The sequence below is a fragment of the Carcharodon carcharias genome, chromosome 13 (assembly GCF_017639515.1).
Source record: "Carcharodon carcharias isolate sCarCar2 chromosome 13, sCarCar2.pri, whole genome shotgun sequence".
NCBI classification, from domain to species: domain Eukaryota; kingdom Metazoa; phylum Chordata; class Chondrichthyes; order Lamniformes; family Lamnidae; genus Carcharodon; species Carcharodon carcharias.
The window spans coordinates 128,973,390-128,997,448 of record NC_054479.1 but is presented as its reverse complement, the minus strand read 5'-3'; positions in this window follow the sequence as shown (position 1 = coordinate 128,997,448).

The window sequence follows — 24,059 nt, the reverse complement described above, 5'->3', positions numbered from 1 at the left end:
CTCAGCATGGCGTTTTAAGGGGCATTGACTGCCTATTTGTGCAGTAAGTTAACATGTTTCAGGCTTTAGATGCACTGGGGTTGTGACCAGCACTTCCATCCAGGGGAATAGAGAGGCTTTTTCATATTCTCCTTGACAGAAGTAGGAATAAGAAAAATATACATTATTTTGCCCTTATGCCAGACAGAAAATAAGAATTATATCAGACAAGACAAATTTGTTGGCTAAAAATATGTTGCCAGTTGTATGGATTTGCTGCATAGCAATTACATTGAATATATGACATAGGAACAGGTCATTCAGCGCAACCCATTCATGTTTATGCTACACCCGAACAGCCTCCATCATTCTTCATCTAACTCTATCAGCTTAATTCTCTATTTCCTTCTCCCTCAATTGATTATCTAGCTTCCCCTTAAATGCATCTGTACGAATCACGCCAACTACTCCCTATAGGAATAAGTTCCACATTCTCACCAGTGTCTGGGTGAAGAAGTTTCTTCTGGATTCCCTACATGATTTCTTCGTTGTTAATGTTGAAATTGTGTAGTAATGAAATGCATGCTTTAGATTGGTAACTAAGCACAGTTGGATAAAGATTAGGGAATCATTGTAAGAGTATATAAACCAGTTCACTCTGAGTGTCTGGGAGAAAGTGGGAGAGTCTGTGATTTTGTTTTGCTGTCTTGGAAATAAACCTGTTTTAAGGTACAGGCTAGCTTCAGACTCATTCTTTCTCAACATACAATTATTGGATTTAAAGTTCATGACTCTCTTATATTGATGGCCTTGGGTTTTGCTCTTCTCCATAGTGAAAACACATTCATTGAGTCTAATCTATCAACACCTTTCATAATTTTAAAGGCCTTTATTAGGCCACCCCTCAACCTTCTAGTTTCAAAGGGAAAGAAACTCATCCAGATTGTCCTGTGTAAAGGAAATATCATTTTTTCCCCAATATTACTGTGGGATACTGAAGCAGGTTTATGGGGATTATGTATGCATGTATGTTTGTGTGTGTGTGTGGTTAGTTTAATTAAACTGCAGACAGTCAGACTGAAAGGTTTGAATCATCAAAAGGGATTAGGCAGGAATTTGAAATGGAGATGGGTAAACTAGGATGAAATCTCAGCAGATACAGCGTGAATGGAATTTGCATCTTCAGAAAAGTTGAGAGGTTGTTTAGTTTTCAAAGCGACATGATGAGATGTTTACAACTGGAAAGATAAATAAGGCAAGTTATTAAGTTTATTTTACCCAAAAGTGCTAGCCATAATGACAACATGAAAGATTTTTATATTCTTGGAGAAGTAACTTCCAAAGAAAGGTTGAAACAATGGGATTTACAGATCAAAAGAGAGGAAATATATTTAAAGAAAGATGGAAAGCTGTGTGGGGAGTGGCCATTTGAGATCTTGAAAGGTGCCCTGTATGAAGCAGACCTGTGGGAAAAAGCCTCTAGCCACCCTGGAAAAATTTGCTGTTCCAAGTTTGCTGTAACCAAGGTTTTGTTCAAAGCCTTGAGAGTTCCATTATCGAGTGAGAGGGAGAGAGAAACTGTGAAATATCTCCCTTACAGGAACAGTGGGTGCCCATTAATGGGTAATACTGGTAGTGGGTACTACTGCTGGATGTTGTATGGATGAAGTATCTATTTGGACTGTTGCCTGAAAGAGATGTGTAGTTGGGAGTCTAGCTAAGTAGAAATCTAGTGAGAACTGTTATAAAACTAAATGTAACTGTGTAACTGTAGTCTTGTGTGGTTGAGTTTTCTTTTGTTAATAAATGTTTTAATTTAATCTTTAAAATCTCCAAAGGTGGTAGTGGGCTCTTTACTTCTGACTTCAGTGCACAGACCTTCTCGTAATAAATTCAAATTGCAAAATCCTTATGATAGCGTGACCAAGTTTCCCTTTGGGATTTAGTAAGCTTGACAAATATCACCTGCCATATCATAACACCTGTCCTGATAGATCTAACCTGACAGTTCTGTTATAGTTCTTGGGGATCTTTTTTTGTACCCGCTCCAGTGCCTTGTTTTATAATATGGTGACCAGAACTGCACATAATACTCCATGGAGGTGAAACTAGGCTCCATAGTGTTGGTGCCAATGCACCAGAAGCCCCAAAGTCTGTACATGGCACGTGCTGTGCTTCTGGCTACTTCTGGCACTGCTCAGCTGGCGCCCCACACTGGCAAGGGCACTGATGTGGGCATGCCAGGCCTGTGCCCAAAGGGTCAGGAGCAGTCAGATTGTAACATCAAATAGCTGTTCCAGCTAGTTTAACATGGAAACTTGCACTATGTAAGTTCAGTGTATGCATGAGATAATCACTCGCAGCTGAACATATGTTCAGCAACATGAGGCACCAGCCCCACCTATTCAAAGGAACAGTTACCAACTTGCAGGTGAGGTGCTTTTGACTTACTTCTACTGTAGCAAAGTTTGTAAAATTAACATGGCTTATTTTTGCAGATCTTTTGGTCAGTTGGTGCATCTGTTCAGGGATAACAGAAGATTTGGCCACCTGTACATACTAAATCTGCAAGGGGAATGGGTACTGTAGTTGTAGTGTCTCTGGGTCTTCAACATTACCGACAAATGTAGTAGAGGTTGCAGATGGGGGAAGAACTTTGAAGAGGGAGGTGGAGGACAGCTCTCCACAGAAGGCCCTGTCCACCATAGGTTTATAGAGAGCACTATTCATACTTCCACCTCACCAGGAGCAATTGCATTGGAAACTCAGATTCAGCAAGGATGTGATCAAGGAAGTGTGCCATCTCTTTCAAGAGGACCTGCAGCCTCATATCAGGACAAGGATGGCAAAGGTCAGAGTCATATTCAATTTCTACACAATTGGATCATTCCAGGCAGGAGTGGACAACATGGCAAACACCTCCCAATACACTGTCCAGCATCTGGAAGGCTATGGAGGCCCTATATGCTGTGTTCACTCTAAGCAGAGAGAAACAGGATGAATGGGCACATGGATTTTTCAGGCTAGTGAGATTCCTAATGGTGTGGGGAGCCATTCACTACACATAGGCTGCTCTGCAATCCCCACATGTCCACATATCATCAATGTGTATTTGTGTGCAGCCATGCACAAACCATAATGTTAATGTATGCCCATTATCTTCTTGCAGCCAATTGTAGTGCTGGCAGTCAACACAACTCGCCCTTAAGACTGCCTTTACGAGGCTAGCTGGGACATGTGCTAGCCTTGCATGCTGTTAGGCCCCCTGTTGAAAGTGCAGCCAGCCAGCTGTGGGGATCATGCTCAGCTGAATGATCCAATCAGAAAAATGAGGAGATGGCATGAAGCTTGTTTACCGCTAACCTCAATGGGACTAGGTGTGGGCAGATGAAGAATTGCGACCTCTGTGTCTAAAAAATATGTGCAGGCAGATTTTTAGCTCCAAATGTGGCTTAACCTAGGTTTGATACAAGTTTAGTATAACTTATTACTTTTCAGTTATATCCCTCTATAGATGAAACCCTGGGCAGAATTTTGCCGCTGGCGAGCAGGGGGCAGGGCCCGCTCGCCGATGCGTAAAATGAGGCGGGATGCCATTTAAACTTTCAGGAAGGCGGATGCGCAGCAAAATCAACTGTGCGCCCGCCGACCTGTCAATGGCCAATTGAGGCCATTGACAGGACCATTTAAACAATTAAAGGACCTGCCCGTCCAACCTTAAGGTTGGTGGGCAGAACAGGAACCCCGGCGGCAAACAGATAAAACATGAAACCTTATCCACTGGCAGGATGAGGTTTCATGCAGGGTTTTTAAATTTTTAATAAAGTTATGATGTTAATTATGAACATGTCCCATCTCATGTGACATTGTCACATAAGGGGGACATGTCAGGGAAATTTTTTTTTCTATTTTTAATATTTTTAAAAGTTTAAGCGATTTCCCTGAGGCAGCACCTAGCCTCAGGGAGATGTGTGCTCTTTCATGCGCATGCACAAAAGAGCGCACTCTCGCTGTTGGGGAATCCCTGCCCGCCCGCACAGGGACGCATAGCGCTTCCTGCCAGATGTCACGCTGGGCGGGCCTTAATTGGTCCGCCTACATAAAATGGCAGCAGGGCCCACTTCTCCGGCGGGGATCAGCGCCCCACCCGCTGGAGATTGGTTTGGGCTCGCCCGCCTGACAGGCAGAAAATTCTGCCCCCTGTTTTTGGTTTGCTTGATTATGGTCTTATTGACCTGCTTTGCAACTTTTAGTGACTTGAGTATTTGTACCCTATTTAGGTTCTTATTTTTTAAATAATATGCTATGTATTTATTTTTCTTATCAAAATGTAACGCCTGACACTTTGTTGAAATTGCCGATTATATGCTCATTCTATAAATTTATTAATGTCTTCTTTTAACTTGTTGCAATCCTCCTCAGTGTTTGAGTCACTTGTCATCTGCAAATTTTGAGCTGAATTTGGGGCACGTAAAATAAGGTGGATGCCCATCCTACCACCTTCCTGCCCAGTCCTGAGCTCACTCCTATAATTTCGGCACCCGCCCACCATATTTAAATGAATAATCAAGAGTCAGTAAAGCTTGTTATCTAGCCAATTGACCCTGATAATACGCTGCCCACACCATAAAATGATTGTTGTGGGCAGCTGGGTGAGAGCAGGAAGCCCGATTTTTTTCACTGAAATGTTTAAAGGGTGGGAAGGAAGTGGGGGTCACTCTTCAGGGGCTGCCCTTTGCCAATTGAGAAGCAGACCTCCTAAAGTCAAACCCCCCCTTCCTTCCTGCCTGCTCCTTCCTTTAAACCCAACCTCTGCCCCCATTGTCACTCTGCCTAAACTAACCAAACCCTCCCAGACCAAGAACCCAGACTTACTTGCTCCGGGGATCCATGGGCCTTGGTGGTCTTCTTCTGCTGTCCCAGCAGCGGTCACTGATGTCTTCCTGGTGCTGCAGGGACTAATGGAGCTGCCAGCAAATCAGATTGGCCAAACAGCTCCAGAGGGCAGGTCCTCCTCCCTAGTGAGTGTGGCAGGCCCAATTGGCCCTCGTTAATCCGCCTCACAGCATTTTATGGCTGAGGGACAGGTCAGCGTGGGAGTCGACGTTGTTTCCAGGGGTGTGTAACATCCACCGCAAACCTCCCACCCACCACCACCCTGCATTATTCCGCACTTTGGCCAGAATTTTTCGGCCTCATTGGCATCGGGCATCATGGCAGGCGGGAGGGAGGAAAATACAGACAGAAGGCCAAAAATCAGTTTCACACCGTCGTGAAACCAGTTGGCAATTGTCTACTCCACCTGTCAATGGTAGGCCGTGTTTCATGCCGCCGCATGTCGAGAACCTCATTTCAATGCTTTTGCATCTCATTATAAGCCCTGCCTGCTTGAATCACCCACCACACTGGATCATTTGGACACGTCAGAGTGATTGCACGCCAACGTGTTTCACAACTTACACAAGCGACTTGCACCTGGCAAGCTGCACTCAGGACTTCGAGGTTTGTTTGTCTACCTTGCTTTGGGCAGCACTTGCAGTCATCAGCGCCGGGCTTCACAGGAAGCACCACATCACTTTTAGAGGGGCTCACAGTCAGGTCACTACCTACTAGGCCATCTGTAAGGTGGCTTTTCAATGGGTGCAGGGCTAGAGCTTGCTTGGGGAAGGTGTAGAAATGTCCTCAGGCAAAGGAAGAGGCTGCACAGCAAGGCTGTAGTTGGGAAGGGAGTATCCCAGGGTATGTGTGGGGCACATGTTGATCTGTGCAAGTGGCCTCGAGATGGTGAGGGCTGAGGAGGCAGTCGCTAGAGGAGATGAGGTCAGATGTAAGGGTGTGTGCGAGAGAGTGAGTGGTGACATCTCTTGAGCTGGCAGTGAGTGAAATGCCAGTGAATGTGTGATGGCCTTGTGAGTGTGTGTGTTTAGAATGATAAGATAGTTGCCTTACCCTGGTGGCACGGATGAGATTATTCCTCCATTTTCTGTACTGGATGGCCGACCACTTGTGTGCAGCATTAGCATTGGCCACCTCTGCCAGCTCCTCCCAAGCTGGAGTGGTGAGACCGATGGGCCTCCTGCAGCCAGAGTGGGGTAGAGGACCTCCATGGCGTCTGGAAGGTTTCCCAGGGATGCATCACTGAATTGGGGGGCTGTACTTTTCTTGACTTTTGGGGCCATGTCTTCACTGCAGCAGTCTTGGGCTCCAAGCATTAAGAAGTGTGCGGGCAGGTGCAGTTTAAATATGGCGCCCTGCATGAGGAAGCAGCAAGGTAACTGCGTGGCGGGAAAATCGGAGGCCACCCGCCAGTGAGACGGCATGTTTCCTGTGGCTGCATAATTAATGAGGTGGGAATGGGATGATACGGTGCAAAAACCCACCATTGCAGCATTCCATGTGACATGGCATTCTTTTTGTCAAAGGTATTAGGGATAATTATGTATCAAGGAGATGCCAAAGAAACCATGTTATATAGACAATCATTCCCTTTTGGAAAAGAGAGTGATGTTATATCTCCTTCATCAACACCTTCCTGCTCTTCCAACTCTTGCTCTTCCACCACTAGCCTGGCTAGATTGCAGTTCTGAAAGGCGAAAGACACAGCGTAGGAGTGTGGTGAGGGGAGAGAGAGAAGCAAGAGGTGAATGCTTACACCATCTTAGAAACAGAAAATTTACAGAAGCTTGTAAATCAGAAGAAATTTGAAGGTGAGGGGTAAGTGAGATATGAGAATGAGGATTAAAATGAGGATACCACCATATTCAATGGTTCCAGCTTGGTGGCTGGCCATGGCCTTAAGCAGCACCGTCACCTCGGAGGGGTATGAAATGCAGCCGTTCCTGTTCCCCACCAGCTATGCACTTGGTTATGCACCAACTTGTCCTGCAAGAAGTGTGCAGGTCAGTGTAGTGCAATATGTTTGGGTGAAGTGGCTGCCATGGTTGAATAGCTGACATCATGTGCAAGTTCTGAGATGTGGGTGACAAACTTGCAGCAGTGCTAAGTGTGTTAGGGTGAGGTGAAGATACAAATATTAAGTATCAGTCATTGAGATTGATTGAGATTGCTGGTAGATGAGTGATGGGGTAGTGGTGCAGTTGGTGGCATATGGCATTTGAAGGTACATTCATTCACTGGACCATTCATGTCAAGTCATTGAACTTTTGTGTGTCATTGTATCCAGATCCTTGGGGGCTGTCTCTTGCCATTGACTGTCATTGTTCTCCTGTCCCACTGCCTTTGCAAAGTTTGCCAAGATGTCTTCCTGGTCCCCTGTGGATAGATCACAGCTCTCCTCCTCTGCACCTCCTCCAAGGCACCTTGTGCAGCATCAGAGAACTTTGGACCATGCTCTTTTCCATATTGCGCCATAATTCATTTTTCCTGCTCATCGTCTATTCCACCTGTTCCAGCCAGAATGCACTTCCCCTTTAAGAGGTGCAGGCTGGCTTTAAGTAGTGCAAGCTAGCCTTAAGTGGGGTTAGGCTTGCACAAACTTAGGCCTCCTCCAGACCATGCAGCCACTCAACAGCATGTTTAGCATTGGCTGCACACAGCAATCATGCAAATTAGCAGGTAGAACAAAGTTGGTGCGCTGCCTGCATCAGAAGCAATTGGGTTAATCTTGCATTGTGATCCCTGCACCAATTTTCAGGAATGAGTGAAACTGTTTCCCTTTAGTTTTATTCCCAAGGACCAATGTGGAAAGAACACTGAATTGGAACTAATTGGAAAGATCTTTCAAGGAACTGGCACAGGCACAATAGGCCGAATAGTCTCCTTCTGGGTTGTATGATTCTTTGACCACAGTCCTATGTGCACACTCTTCTGACAGAAAGGTCAATTTTCTTTTAATTTATTTACGCACAAAGGACTCCACTACAGGGTATGCTTTTCTAATTATGGTTCTTAATATATGGGGTATGCAATTAAACTGTAATATTCAGAAATGAAATGCAATTACCATTGTAATATGAATTGCATGGCACAGTAGAACTGATTGTGTCTGCAAAGCTGTACCCCAGTATTAAGCACAACTGTCAGTAAAAGCGAAAACTAGGTGAAAAAATATTCTGAACATTAGAGTCCAAAATGTATCCTTAAAAGAAGGTACAATAATTGATAATTATTTAACATATCTGGACATATAAAAATATTCATTTTTCATCCATGTTTTGTGAATATTGTTTCTTTAACAAAGGGACAGTATAATTCCTGATTAGGCCTGTTGATCCCCAAAGCAGAGCATAGGCAGCCATGTGAGCCGCAACTAGTTAGAAGGCCCACCTCAGTTCTCTGGGACTTTCCCAATGGTTTTAGAAGTTGAAAGATCCTCTAGCCCTCACCCTTCACGATCTCATCCACCCCACCCACCCCCCATGGCACCTCATACCCTCCATGCCAACTCAATGCTGGCTCAGATCCCCCAACCACTTCCATGCCCCCATACCCTCCATGCCAACTCATGCCCCCATCCATCATGGCATCTCACACACTCCATGCCACTTCCACTAACCCAGTCTCCACCATGGGCAGATCTCAGAAACCATGTGGAGATGAAAAAATAAACATTGAATAATCTAATTCAGCTCTCACACCTACACACTTGATAGGGAAAATCTGCCATTCATAAAATCCAACAAAACTTTTAAATCTCCTCAAGCGGTTAATCTCTTATAAAAACAAACAAATGTCTATTCAAACCCCACATTAAAGACAGATAATCCTTTAATTGCCTCTTTAATCTGTTAATCAAACTGTGAGCTCAAAACAAAAACTGGAAATGCTAGAGGGTGGAGCAGGTGAAGCTGGATAGAAGGCCAGTGATAGGTGGAGACAAAGGAGAGATTGCCAACGATGTCATGGACAAAAGGACAAAGGTGTGTGAATGATAGTGATACTGGCTAAAGGAGGTGCAGATAGTGGCAGGGTAATGGTAAGTGCTCTGGAAAGAACAACATGAACAAGTGACAGATGGTCCTTGTGGGGGTGGGGTGGGGAGAGGGGATGTCAGTAGGAAAAAAGATAGAAAATAGGATAAAAGGTGGGGATAAACAATGAATAAAAATGAAAATAAATAAAAATAAAAATAAGTGGATAAAAAATAAAAATTTTAAAAATAAAAATTAAGAAATGAGAATGAATATTGGAAAAAGGGGGATAAAAAAGGGGTGAGAATGGAAGAGAGCAGAAATGCTAAGAATTTAAAAAGATCAAGAAGCTTCTACTTAATATTAAACCAGTATCTGACAATAATAAATCAATTCAATTTCTGTTTTGCTTCTTACATTAGCTAAATCTTTTCTGATGAAAACAATGATCTTTTCTGATGAAAAGATTTATACCCCCCATCTGTCACTTGTTCATGTTATTCTTTCCAGAGTGTTTACCCTTGTCTTGCCATTATCACATTCTGCTTTCTGATCTTAATGCCACCATCAACATCTCCTTTAGCCAGTATCACCATCATTAACACACCTTTTCTTTTTGTTCATGGCATCTATGGCAATCTCTCCTTTGTCCCCAACTATCACTGGCCTTTTATCCAGCTTCACCTGCTCCACCCCCCCTTTAAACAGTATAGATTTCATTACATATTTACTTCTCTTTAGCTCTGAAGAAGAGTCATAAGGACTCAAAACGTTAACTCTGTTTTTTTCTCTCCACAGTGCTGTTAGACATGCTGAGTTTTTCCAGCATTTTCTGTTTTTGTTTCAGATTTCCAGCATCCGGAGTATTTTGCTTTTATTTTTGTGCACTCAAAACCGCCTGCTGGATAATGGTAACATTTGAAACTCAGCCAACCATTCATAATTACAATGATAAACCTTGGGGAAATGTCAACAAAGAACCCTATTAAAACTGCACGACCAGATGCTACTGTTTTTTCCTAACATACACCAGTCAATCAAAGATTTCCAGCAGAGGAGTGTTTCTAACTCTTACCGACAGTTAAAGCCTGTTTTTATAGTTTAAAGAACAGGACATTTTCAGATCATGACAGTTATACAGACCTTATCCACCCTTCATTTATATCTAGTCCATCAATTTGTGGTCCCACATTGCTAGTTATGGTCCTTGCAACAGCATTGAGTTCAAATGGCCCTGCTGAGTTCAGAGTTGCCCCCCTGTACCCTACCGGCAAAAGTTTGATCTGTCGGAAATGGGGATGGGACTCCTGCATCCTGGTCTCCCCTGCCATTTTTAAAGGTCCATGGAATCTTCCCAATTCCACGAAAATCTGGCCTTCAGTCATCTCCACCTTATTTAGTTGCGAGCATCTATTTTCTAGCAACCCACAGCAGCAGCATTACAGAGGGTAAAAATCAGGATAGACCCCACCCAACTTCCCCTCTCTGCCAGTGAAAATTATGACAAAAGGCAGTGTAATCTAAGAGTTAAATCCTCCTACTACCATTAATCATGTAGCTGATTAACAATCAGTCTCTTTAACTGCTTTTTCACTTAAAAGCATTAAGTTTACTTGACAGGAGGTTTAGTCACAGTATCAAATCAATACTGTCTTAAGCCAATCTCTGATTTGTAGTTAAATCTAGTATGATTTTGTGCTGCAGTACAAGATTGTTGAGAGAACTTTTTATGTATATTTTGGTTTGATAAACAGTTGTGAAAAATTCACCGGTAAAGACTGCTTCTTATCCTGCTAGAAAATGCAACTATCCATCAGAAAGTACAAATTTACTCTCTAATTTAGATCTGCAAGACTGCTGTTAGCTCTCCATGTAAAGCACATAGACCCAATATATGATAGGCCAGATTTTTATTCATTTAGATAAACTATTTTCCTTGGATGAGGTGCTGGAGAGACCAATTCCATAATTCATCAGAAAAGATTTAGCTAATGTAAGAAGCAAAATCAAAACTGAATAGATTTTATTATTGTCAGATACTGGTTTAATATTAGATAGAAGCTTCTTGATCTTTTTTGATTCTTAGCATTTCTTCTCATAATAGCCAAGAACGCCACAAAATATATTTGGTACTTGCATATTGTTAATTGAACACAAGATGGCACCCTGATGGGAGTAAGCACACTGGAGCAATTACAATCCAAGATCTTGTATTGCTTTGCATTTTGACAGAATATTTTAGATTGGTCTGGAAATCAAAGCAGCTAGTTATCACCACAACAATTTGTGTGTTTACACCAAGTGAAATTGTGGTATCAAGCTAAAGGGCCGCTTATTGTTAAAGAGATTGAATATTTGGCATCTTTGTTACTTAGGTAAGGATCTACCTTGACACTGAATTTTTTTCGTCAAGTTAGTATTAATTGGAAAAATCAGAAATTAATGAATGGAGTTCAGCTGGAGTGAATATGTAAAAAGACTTACATTTTATTTGAGGGAAAATGGACCTGCAATAGATGCAAAAAATAAGAGCAATGTTGCTTACTATCTGTGGACCCTCAATGTATATGTTGAGTAATCTGAACACTTGTCCAAACTAAAGGCAAAAAAAGGTCTAAGGAGATAGTCCAAATGGTTAAATAGCCTGAAGCCTCCTATTGTTGAAGAACAATTCAGGCTTACCCAGAAGAGGCAAAGGGATGATGAAAATGTTTCTACATTAATGGTAGAACTGAGTAAAGTGTCTGAAACATGTGACTTTGGAAGTTTCTTGATTGTGAAGCAAACAAAGCATTTTCCACAATTTGAAGGAAACACTAATGCAGCGGAAACTGCCTGTCAAAGGCTGACCTATGTCTATGAGATCTCTTGAACTGGCACTTGGGATAGAGACTATTGCTGGACACGCTAGTGAGTTACATGCCACATGCAATAAGTGTCCGCAGCTTGAGGAACTTCGGTTCAGAGTCATTGAGCTGGAGGCCGAGCTACAGACACTGCGAAGCATCAGGGAGGGAGTAAATTACCTGGACACTTTGTTCCAGAAGGCAGTCACATCACTTAGGCTTGGGTTGTCTGATTCGGCCCATGGTCAGGGGCAGGTTAAGGTGTGACTGTGTGTGAGAAAGGTAGACCTAGAAGGTAGAAGTGGAGGAGACTCAGCTCTTGCAATTGTTCAACAGATTCGAGCTTTTTGTAGCTTGTAGGTGGGAGTTGCAGTGTGGATGAGCGAACTGACCATGGCACCGTGGTACAGAAAGTTGTCCAAACAGGGGGATTAAATTGTAACGTAGTGGTAGTAGGAGACAGTACAATCAGGGGGATAGACCCAGTTCTCTGTAACCGAGAGCGAGAGTCCAGACGGTTGTGTTGCCTGCACGGTGCCAGGATTTGGGACATCTGCTCAGGACTGAAGAGGAACTTGCAGTGGGAGGGGAGGATTCAGTTATCGTGATCCACGTAGGTTGCAAGAATTGTAAAAAGGCAGGAATAAAGGCTCTGTATCTGAATGCCTGTAGAATTTGTAACAAAACAAATATATTGTCAGCTGAAACAGAAATAAATATGTATGACCGCATAGTCATTACAAAGACATGACTGAAAAGTGACCATTACTGGAACCTAAATATGCAAGGATACTTGACATTTCGAAAGGATGGGAAGCTAGGAAAAGGTGGTGGAGTTGCTCTGTTAATTAAGGATGACATTAATACAATAGTGAGAGATGACCTTAGTTCTAAAGATCAAGATGTAGAATCACTTTGGGTAGAGATAAGAAATAGCATAGGGAAGAAGTCAATTGTGGGAGTAGTTTATAACAACAATGACACTGCAGGAGAGGCTATGCAGGAAGAAATTATGGGGCCTTCCAAGAAAGGCACTGCAATTATTGTGGGTGATTTTAATCTACATATAGATTGGATGAATCAGGTCATCAAAGGTAGCCTGGAAGATGAACCCGTAGGGCTGAATTTTCCCCCCGTTGAGGGGGTGGAGGGAGTTGAAGGGCAGGCACCCCGATCAGAGGTGCACCACCATTTTATGTGGGCAGGCCAGTTAAGGCCCGCCCAGCGTGACGTCCGCATGGAAACGCTATGCACTTCCTGTGCGGGTGGGGGGAATCCCAAAATCAAGAGTGCGCTCTTTGGCGCATGCGCACAAAAGAGGGCATTCATCTCCCTGAGGCTAAGTGCAGCCTCAGGGAGATCGACTGTAAATGTAAGAAAGATAAAAATAGAAAAATTAAATTTCCCTAACATGTCCCCTCATGTGACAATGTCACATGAGTTAGGACATGTCCATAATTTTTACAAAATCTTTATTAAAAATTTTTAAAGCCTACATGAAACCTCATGCCACCCGTGGATGAGGTTTCATGTTTTTTCTAGTTCTTGCCGCGGCTCCTGGCCTGCCTGCCAACCTTAAGGTTGAACGGGCAGGTCCTTTAATTACTTAATTGAACCTGTTAATGGCCTCAATTGGCCATTGACAGGTTGGCAGGCGCGCAGCTGATTTTGCTGCGCTCCCACCTTCCTGAAAATTTAAATGGGGCGCGGTGACATCGAGAGTTCTCCCCAACGTCACTGCGTGTCATTTAACACGTCGGCGAGCGGGCCCCGACCCCGCTAGCCAATGCGTAAAATCCTGCCCATAGTGTTTTCTTAGAGCAGCATGTTCTAGAGCCAACCAGAGAGTGGGAAAAATCAAATATAACTCCTCTATTCAGAAAAGGAGGGAGACAGAAAGCAGGCAATTTAGCCTAACAGCTGTTGTAATGAACATGCTAGAATCTAATATTAAGGAGGTTATATCTGGGCACTTCGGAAATCTTTACTGCAATTAGGCAGAGTCAATGTGGTTTTGTGAAAGGGAAATCATGTTTGACTAATTTATTAGAGTTCTTTGAGGAAGTAACAAGTACTGTGAATAAAGGGGAACCTGTGGATGTGGTGCACTTGGAGTTCCAAAAAGCATTTGATAAGGTGCCATATTAAAGGTTACTACACAAAATAAGAGCTTACTGTGGGAGGAAACATATTATCATGGATAGAGGATTGGTTGGTTAACAGGAAGCAGAGTAGGGATAAATGGGTCATTTCACAGAATCACAGAATTGTTGTGGTGCAGGAGGCCATTCGGTCTATCATGACTAATTGACTCTCCAAATGAGCATTATGACTTAGTGCCATTCTCCTGCTTTTTCCCCATACCCTTGCACATTGTTTCTATTCAAATAATCATCTAATGCCCCCTTGAATACCTCGATTGAACCTGCCTCTACCACACTTCCAGGCAATGCATTCCAAACTCGAACCACTCATTGTGTGAAAAAGTTTTTTCTCACATCACATTTGCTTCTTTTGTAAATCACTTTAAATCTGTGCCCTCTCATTCTTAATCCTTTTACAAGTGGGAATAGTTTCTCCCTATCTACTCTGTCCAGCCCCCTCATGATTTTGAATATCTCTATCAAATCTCCTCTTAGCCTTCTCTCCAAGGAGAACAGTCCTAACCTTTCCAACCTATTGTCATAACTGAAGTTTCTCATCCCTGGAACCATTCTTGTGTACCTCTTCTGTACTCTCTCCAATGCAATCACATCCTTCTTATAGTGTAGCGCCCAGACCTGTACACAATCCTCCAGCTGAGATCTAACTAGTGTCTTATATAAGCTCAGAATAACTTCCCTGCTTTTGTGCTCTATGCTCTTATTAGTAAAGCCCAGGATACTGTATGTTTTATTAATTGCTCTCTCCACCTGTCCTGCCACTTTAATGATCTATGCACATATACACCCAGGTACCTTTGCTCCCGCACATCCTTAAGAATTGTACCCCTGATTTTATATTGCCTCCACATGTTCCTCCTGCCAAAATGAATCACCTCACGCTTCTCCATATTGAACTTCATCTGCCACCTATCTGCCCCACCACTGACTTGTTTATGTCCTTTTGAAGCTCTATACTGTCCTTCTCACAGTTTTAAATGCTTCCAAGTCTCATATCATCCGCAAACTTTGAAACTGTTCCCTGCACACCAAGATCTAAATCATTCATTTTTTCTCAGGAAAAGCAAGAGTCCTAATACCGACCCATGGGGGACTCCACTCCAAACCTTCCTCCAGCCTGAAAATTATCCATTGACCATTACCCTCTGTTTCCTATTATTCAACCAATTTTGTATCCACATTGCTACTGTTCCTTTTATTCCATGATCTATAAATTTTCTCACAAGTTTTTTGTGTGGCACTGTATCAGGCGCCTTTGAAAGCCCATGTACACTACATCAACAGCATTACCTTCATCAATCCTCTCTGTTACCTCTTCAAAAAACTCCAAGTTAAACATCATTTTCCCTTAAGAAATCCATGCTGGCTCTTCCTGATCAACCCACATTTTTCCATGTGACTAATAATGCTATCCTGAATAATTATTTCTAGAAGCTTCACAAGCACTGAAGTTAAACTGACTGGTCTGTGATTGCTGGGCTTATCCTTACAACCTTCTTTGAACAAGGGGGTAATGTTTACAATTCTCTAGTCCTCTGGCACCTACCCTGAATCTAGGGAAGACTGAAAGATTATGGTTGATGCTCCTGCAATTTTCACTCTTACTTTCTTCAGTATTCTTGGATGCACCTCATCCGGTCCTGGTGCTTTGTCAACCCTAAGTACCGACAATTTATCCAACGCTTCCTCCTTATCAAATTTGAACCCTTCTAGGACAGAGTTTTCTCCTCTGTCACTGTGGCCCCAGTAGCATCTGCTTCCTTGGCAAAGACAGGGTGCAAAGTATTAATTTAATACTTCAGCCATGCCCCTGCCTCCATGTGTAACTTTTTTAAAACCCTTTTTTGGTCCCTAATCTGCCCTACTCCTCCTTTTACCACCCTCTTACTATTTATGTGCTGATAGAATAGTTTGGGATTGCCCTTGATGTTGGCTGCCAGTCTTTTCTCATAATCCCTCTTTGCTTCTCTTATTTGCTTCTTCACCCCTCCTCTGAAGCTTCTGTATTCCGCTTGGTTCTCAGTTGTAACTTCTACCTGACACCTATCATGAGCACACTTTTTCTTTGTTATCTTAATTCCTATCTCTTTTTTCATCCAAGAAGCTCTGGATTTGTTTGCCTTACCTTTCCCTTTTGAGGGAATATACCATGACTGTGCCCGAACCATTTCTTCTTTGAAGGTAGCCCAGTGTTCAGTTACTCTTCCTGCCAACCTTTGGCTCCAGTCTATCCGGCCCAGCACTGTTGTTGCCCCATTGAAGTCAGCTCTCCCTCAGTTAATTATTCTTACTCTGGATTGCACATTGTCCTTTTCTACCATCATCCTAAACCTTACAATACAATGATCACTGTCTCTTAAATGTTCCCCCACTGACATTTGATCTAGAGTGCCACAGGGATCAGTGCTGGGGCCTCAACTATTAGCAATCTGTATAAATTAATTGGATGAAGGGACCAAATGTATGGTTGCTAAATTTGTTGATGACACAAAGGTAACAAAATAAATTGTGAGGACATAAAGAGTCTACGAAGGGATTTACATAGATGAAGTGAATGGGCAAAAAATTGGCAGATTGAATATATGGGAAAATGTGAACTTGTCTACTTTCACAGGAAGAATAGAAAAGCAGTATATTCTTTACAAGGAGAAAGACTGCAAAAATCTGCAGTATAGAGGGATCTGGGTGTCCTGGCACATGAATCACAAAAAGTTAGTATGCAAGAACAGCAATTGATTAGGAAGGCAAATGTAATGTTGGCATTTCTTACAAGGGGAATGGAATATAAAAGTAGGGAAGTTTTGCTACACTTGTACAGAACATTAGTGAGACCACATCTGGAGTACTGTGTACAGTTCTGATCTCCTGACTTGAGAAAGGAAATAATAGCATTAGAAGCACTTCAGAGAAGGTTCACTCAACCGATTCCCAGAGTGAAGGGGCTATCAAATGAGGAAAGGTTGGACAGATTGGGCCTGTATCCATTAGAATTTAGAAGAATGAGAGGTGATCTTATTGAAACATATACGATCCTGAGGGGAATTGACAGGGTGAGCACTGATAGGATATATCCCCTATAGGATATATCCCTAGATAGGATATATCTAGGAGACATGGTTTAAAAATAAGGGATCTCCCATGGAGATGAGGGAATTTTTTTTTCTCTTGGAGGGTCCTTGGTCTGTGGAATTCTCTTCTACAGAGAGCAGTGAAGGCAGGGTCATTGAATATTTTTAATGCTGAGTTAGATGTTTGATTGACAAAGCAGTCAAAGGGTATGGGGGGGTAGACAGGAAAGTAAGGTTGCAGCCACAATCAGATCAGCCATGATCCTATCAAATGGAGGAGTAGGACTACTCCTGCTCCTAATTTTATGTTTGTATGTTCAGAGGGTCCAACAGCTCTAGAATCAACACAATCACTCAACCATGTGAAGGGTGCAATAAAACTATTCATCCTCCAGGTCAATGTTTTTCTACAATCATATACCATAATTGTTTGGGATTGGGCCATTTCCAGGAAGCTAGGAGGAGCTGCTAGCTTGGAGGCAGTGGGAAGAAATTAAGGCCGTAGGTTTATATTTTTGCCAGAGCTGTGATCTTGTAAACTGAGTTTCGGTTATGCAGTCTGAACATGTGACACGTACCTAATGCCCCAATACCACTCTGTCAGCTTATTGATTGAAAGAACAAATGGGGATATCCTGTCATTATGTCAAGATATTTTGTGGAAGATTTGCTTAAAAACTGACCTGATTTTGGAGCATTCATTGCCAACATTTGGTGCAAAATGTAGAAAAAATATTCTATTCTGCAGCACCTACAAGACACATGTTAAAAAAGTAAGAGTTAACAATTATTATATTTAATCATAATCATCTCATCTTGTCTGTTTGTATTTCTCCTTGTAGCAATCTGTTTTGCATTTAATGTTGAAGTGCCATCAAGCACTGATGTCATATATCTAACTATCATACAGATTGCTTTGCTTACATACTTGACCTGTTGGACATTGTCCAGTTTGGAAGCTGTGGTCTGCTGCCTCATTTATACTGGCCTCAATTATGCAATGTCTGACTAATGCGATGGATTTTGATCTTCCTTAATAATGTTCTTGTTTATGCTGACAACGTAGCAGAGCATCTGATTTCTACAGCCAAACTTGAACACTATTTCCAAATTGCAATATTTTGTGATCATCAATCACAAAGCTAATCACAAGTGAGGACATCTATTTAGCTCATCTTGACTCACTAATGTATAGAGATTCTGAATTCCCTCAATTTCAGTATATAGCTGTTTCTTAAAGGATTCCAGGGTATTCATTCTCATTACTCCATCTGAAAGTCCATTCCATACATTGATCATTCTTTGTGTGAAGAAGGAAAACCTGACATTAGTCCTAAGATTATCTTGTATCACTTTGAACCTGTGTTGCCTTGTTCTACTCTTGCAGTTTAATTAAAAACATGTCAGATTGATGTGTCCTTTCCCTTAACTATCAAATCAACATTTTTAAAAATTTATTGATACATGGGATGTGGGCATCATTGGCAGGGCCAGTTTTTATTGCCCATTCCTAATTGCCCGTGAGAAGGTGATGGTGAGTCACCGCCTTGAATTACTGCAGTCCGTATGTTAAAGATACTCCCACAGTGCTGTTAGGTAGGAAGTCCCTCCAATGTCTCTGGGTCAAAATCCTGGAATGACAATATATTTCTAAGTCAGGATGACGTGCAGCTTGGAGCTGGCGATGTTTTAATGCACCTGCTTCTCTCGTCCCAGATTTCAGGTTTGTCAAAGAAGCCTTGGCAATTTATACATCTATAAGATCACTACTCAGATGCCTCCTCTAGGCTACAAACCATGAGCTGAAAGTAGGTATGATCCACATTGCAATTTAGATATGCATTTAATCTCACCTACCACATCCATGCTATTCCTAATTATAGAAAAAATACACATATATTATTTAAAGTTCCTACACCAATCACACTGGCCAGGATTTTTCCTATGGTGGATGGGGGTGGGTGCGGAGCCAATCGCAGGCGGCCAATTAAGGCCCACTCAGCATAATACGTGGCCAGTAGCGCTCAGCGCTACCTGTGCGGGTGAGGGGGGGGAGGAGGGAGAGTCAGGGCCAGCGCTCTTTCGCATATGCGCGCGAAAGAGCACAGCAATCTCCCTGAGGCATGGATATAAAAATAATAAAAGAATTGATTTTAAAATTTATTTAAAACATGTCCCCTCATGTGACTGTGCCACGAGTGGGGACATGTTTTTATATTTATGAAAATTAATTTTTTTATTTAATAAAAGCTTCAGGAAACCTCATCCCGCTCATGGATGAGGTTGTTTTAAAAACGCGAAGGCCACTTGGGCTTTCTGCCTGCCCGCCAACCTTAAGGTTGGACAGGCAGTGTTCTCATGTGGCTCAGTTGATTACTTAATGGCCTTAATAGGCCATTTACATTTTGGCGGGCGCGCAGCCAACTCCAGTGCGTGCCCGCTGAACGAATTATCACGATGGCGCGCGATGATGTCGGGACACACGCCCGACATCATCGTGCGTCATTTTACACATTGGCGTGTCAGGCCCGCCCCCTGCACCCCGAACAGAAGATTCTGCCCAATATAACTTTGCACTCAGGAGATTTAGTTAATTTTAATTCTACTCTGGCCCATCCTTGAACCCCATTTTCAACACCCTCACAATCTTTCTCTTACTATTTACTTACTGGATGCTGAGTGCCCATTATGGTCTTACTGTTCAAGGGTATGCAAGATGTGAAACTAGTGGGTGCACTCAGATGCTCATCTTGTGTCTCTATTTCTGATTTTGTTTTCATAAGTTTTTCATAGTTTCTCTTTTGCAGCTTTCTAGTACTCTCCTAGCTTTTGATTTTTACATTCTCTGCCTTTTCAGTTCTGACTTGCTGCTGTTTCATCAACAGCATTTAGCAGAAAAAATGGCATAACTGAGCAACAGAAAACATGATGGAAAAACATCCTATTGTGTTGCCTGCCATAAATTGGAGGATACAGCTTTTATAACAATAGTACTCCTACCAACAAAATATAACAGGGGTAGTTCAGATGCTAAGTTTGAAACGACAATACCACAATTTATGCAAGACATAGTGCAATAAGGGGAAAACCCCACCCTAAGTGCAGCAGTGGGCATGAAAAATGGCGTTCTACCCACTGGCCGCATTGGCGGGTTTTTGCGCCATATTGTCCACTTCCCGCCGGGTTAATTATACAAACAGGGGAAACACGTCGGATTGCAGGCGGACAGCCTCTGATTCGCCACCCCAACATGAGCTCACCACTTCTTCACTTGGGCACCATATTTAAGTGGCACCCATGTACAGCTTGTCAATGCCTGCAGCCCAGGACTGCCACAAGTAAGAGAGATGGCTCTAAAAGGGAAGATGGCAGCCACCAAGTTTGCAACGCCTCACTGGAATGCCTGCTCGATGCTGTGGAGGCCCCCACAATGTCTTCTACCTCCGTGATAGCTGCAGGATGTCCACCAACCTCATCACTCTGGCTTGGAAGGTGGTGGCAGCAGTGGTAAGTGCTAATGCTGTACAGAGGAGGTCAGCCATTCAGTGCAGAAAGCTGATGAATGATCTCATCCATTCCACCAAGATAAGTCAACCATCTCATCACTCTCATCACTCTCAACTCACACATTCACAAGCCCTCCTTTGGTCCTCATCCTGTCCATGGTTCCACTCATCACCCACATATGCCAGGCATCCATATCATCTGCCCTTGTCATGAAACTAACATTTTTTTTTCATTATACTATTGTGGTTTATTGTAAAGTAGGTTTATGGGTGTGAGTTTGGATGGTTGTGTAGCTGATTTAATTTAATTAGAATCAGATAGACTGCAAGCTTGATATTATCAAAAGAAGTTAGGGATAAAAGGCATTTGGAATACTAATGAGTAAACATGGATGGGGGCTTAGCATGTAGGGTGTGAAGGAAGTTTGCATTTTTAGATAAGTGAAATGTTTGTTTGGGTTTCAAAGGGATGATAGGATGTTTACAACAAACAAGATAAGCAAGGCCAAGCTGTGTGTTTATTTTTCCCAAAGGTACTGACCATATTGGCAACTTGAAAGATTTTTATATGGGAAAAGTAAATTTCCAAATACATATAGAACAATGGAATTTACAGATTAAAGAGAGAGAAATGTATATAAAGAGAATGGAAGGCTATGTTGTAGGGCCATATAAGATCTAAGAGAACCATGTAAAACCGACTTGGGGAAGCCTCCAGCTACTTTAGCAGAAGTCTGCTGTGTCCATTAACCAAAGATGGAGGAAAGCTTTTGGAATTCCACTATCGAGTGGGTGCAGTGATAAACTTGCTGGCTTGCGATTTAAATTTAAAATCTATTTGGACTGTTGCCTTAAAGGGGTTGTGTAGTTGGTAGTCAGGTTAATTAAAATTTTTTGGGATTTGTTATGGTACTAAGTAACTGTAATCTTATGTATGTGCTTGAAATATTTTCTTCCGTTAATAAATGTTTTAATTTAGTTTTTAAAATCTTTAAAGGTGTTGGTGGACTCATTACTTCTGAATTCAGTGCACAAATCTTCTCAAAATAAATACAAATTGCAAAACCGTTGTGATAACGTGGCCAAGTTTCCCCTGTGGATTTGGTCCGCCTGGCACACATTGCCTGCCACATCATAGCACCTGGCATGCATCCTGCTCACACTTTCCATCTATCTTTATGCAGGACAAGTTCACACACAATCGCAGGCAGAGGTGCCAGACCAGGGGCGGAATGCTGGAACTCAAGCTCCTCACTGCCTTTGAGAACAGAGCCATCATGCTGGCCGGAGAAGATGTAGATGGTACCTATGGTGACAGTGAAGTCGGTGGCAAACATCCATGTCAGGATCTTGCGCCAGCTTATCCCTCACACAACAATACTGTGAATGCATTGTCCTGTTTTACAGCTGCCTGCCATGCACTAATTATCTCTACTTTATGAGTGCCTCAACCAGCTAGACCCTTAGGTCCCCAATGACATCTCAGATGAGGAGCCTGAGGAAGGCACTGTTGAAGACCTATCACAGCATTCATCCACACCCTCCACCAGCACAGAGATGCACACTTTGGTGGGATCTAGTTCAAGAGCGGCTTCGGGGTCACAATCTGGGGAGCACAGCACACAATCTGTTCTACAGCAGGTGGAGGCAGGTACATCCAAGGTTGCCAACATTTGGAGGACAGCTGGAGGCCACAATTCTGCTGAGTCCAAGTCAGATGACAAGCCTCTGGTCTCAGTCCTAAATCAGTTGGTGGAGCTGCAGTGACAATCACGGGAACATCAGGAAGCGATGTCAGCTGCATTCCTCAGATTGCAACACACAATGGAGGAGTCAGTCCATGTTTGGTCTCATGATAGTGGCAGCATGCCAACACACTGAGGTCAACACTGGTCAACAACATAGCTGTGTTTCCGTCAACCAGGTGTGAGACCATGGTCCCTCCCCCCACTTATTGCAGATATTGCTATCATGGGCCTCTCGTCTATGTAGTGTGCTTCCATATCACCACAGTGTATGCCCCTTTTTCAGATCAGTCTGGACATCAGTGATGCCTCGAACTTAATGTTAAGTGTGCTACTGGAAGGAACCTCATCCACATGCTTTGCAGGGTCATGTCACGTTTATTCTTGACTGTGTAAGATTGAGGCAGAGGTGTTCTTCTATCTTATCTGCATTCTTGAAAGGTGAAGATGTAGTCTACACGGAGAGAAGTGTTCACACATGCAGCTCCATGTACTCTCTGTTATCTAGCAAGATTTTCATGCTATGGGTCCGTACTTAGAACTCATGTGCACTGCTGTCTGCCAACCGTGTTTTTGATTTTCCAAGTGTACATCTGTTGAACTCAACAATAAGTGGGAGCACCTTGCCGCCTGAAGGTGCTGAAGGTCTGCCCCTCTCAGCTTCATTATTGTCCTGGCACTCGATCCTACAACCTTGAGAATTTCTCAACCTGTAATTGTCTATATTGCAACCACAAGGCTCTCGTCATAATGTTGGGATGCAGTACTGTGCATCCCATCACCTAAGCACACGCCAAGACATGTGATGCTAATTGCAAATGGCGATTTCTAGCGGTCAATAGAGCCTTTGAGTATACAATGTTGAGGGGAACATTGGGACAGGAGCGAGGTGTACCAAAGCTGAAGTCTGCTCTTTATTAGCAACAACTCCTGACCTTAAGGGCTTCATGGTGTCTGAGCATTTTGGAGTTCGTAATGGCCAGGTTTGGCCATGAGGACACAATGTGTGTCTTATAGAGGAGGCATTTTAATGTCTGGCAAGCAAGTGGTTGAACGTCGTTATCCTCAGGTGGTCCAATGCATAATAAGGTGATGGTAAAAGCATCCCTAACAGAGTGCTGGGTGTTAATGTGAGATAAAGGAGAAGGTGACACAGAGGATGGAGTCATCTCTGATTCGATGCATACTTGTGGAATGTCCTCGGCTCTCTTGACTCAAGTGTCACCTAGCAGTTTTCATCATTGAGGTTACACAAAATGCATTGCCCTATTCCTTGAGGAGCTTTGTCACATTGAAGGCATACAGCTACCAGCCCACTGAGGATAGTGGAACAGCTCCCGGCTCTTGTTGGCTGCCGTTGTGACTGGGATGCTGGAGAGATAGCACTTTCTGATGTCTGATGCTGGGACTCCCTCCCCTAATTAACACCTCATCTCGGCAAGGACACATGCTCCCAAGGCTTTGTCATCCTTCAAAGGATTAGGACCATGTGAGCGTGATGTGTAACTATTCACTCTCATATTGAAGTGCATGGTTGAAATGAGAGGAATAGCAACGCTGGTGTTCATGTAGGCCCAAGATGCAGGGCACTTGTCTGAGAAAGTACTCACTGCAACCCGCCATCCTCCTCATGGAATCTGGCAGCTGTGAGGGCCTCATGTGCACGCATTCATTGCTATGGCCTCTTCCCCTGCAGCCTCAGTTTCCTTGAGCTCAATGCCCTCAATCCTTTGGTGTCCTACTCATCGGAGGAGACGTGCAGCTTCTCCATGTAGGCATCTAACAAGTCCTCCACTCCCCAACTTTGCAGTGCCAGGTTTTGCAGCGTGCAGCAAGCCATGATGATCCGTGAAACCCTCTGGGGAGTGTACTGGAGTGCTCTG